Raw genomic sequence first — 701 nt, 5'->3', positions numbered from 1 at the left:
GGTGGGGGTGGGTTGAGGGAGGGGGGTCGAGGGTAGGGGTGAAAAAATGAAATTTTGAAGTTCAAAATATTTTTTAAAAATAAACTTTAATTTTATTTTTTGGGAAGCGTGGGGTGGAGGTCGAAAGTTAAAATATTAATAGGGACCCATATATGAAAGTTTTGAAAAATCGATTCTAAAACTTGGTAACTGAAGGTTATTTGAAAATTTGGAGAAAACCTGCAATACCCATATTTGACTCGTAGTTTACCCATAATATACTCATATTTTAATGGATAAAATATGGGTATAATCACAAATATTGACCATATTAGAAATCACTCTTTCAACCCATATTTGAATGGCTATTTCAGGCGTTTTAGTGAAAAATGGGCTTAAATTGCCAGCACTAGATATGAGATGTTAGTTAATACTAGTGTTGTGCTGGCAATTTACACCCATTTTTCACTAACCCGCCCAAATAGTCCATCAAATATGGATTGAAAGAGTGTTAAATATGGGAAATATTTAGGCTTATACCCATATTTCACCCATTAAAATATGGATATATTATGAGTAAATTACGGGTCAAATATGGGTATTGCGAGTTTCCTCCAAATTTTCAAAAAACTTTCTATTACCAAATTTTAGAATCGATTTTTCAAAACTTTCATATATGAGTCCCTATTAATATTTCAACTCTCGACCTCCACCCCACGCTT

This window comes from Solanum pennellii, chromosome 2, assembly GCF_001406875.1.
Source record: "Solanum pennellii chromosome 2, SPENNV200".
NCBI classification, from domain to species: domain Eukaryota; kingdom Viridiplantae; phylum Streptophyta; class Magnoliopsida; order Solanales; family Solanaceae; genus Solanum; species Solanum pennellii.
The sequence above is the reverse complement of the archived record's forward strand: the minus strand, read 5'-3'. Positions refer to the sequence as shown.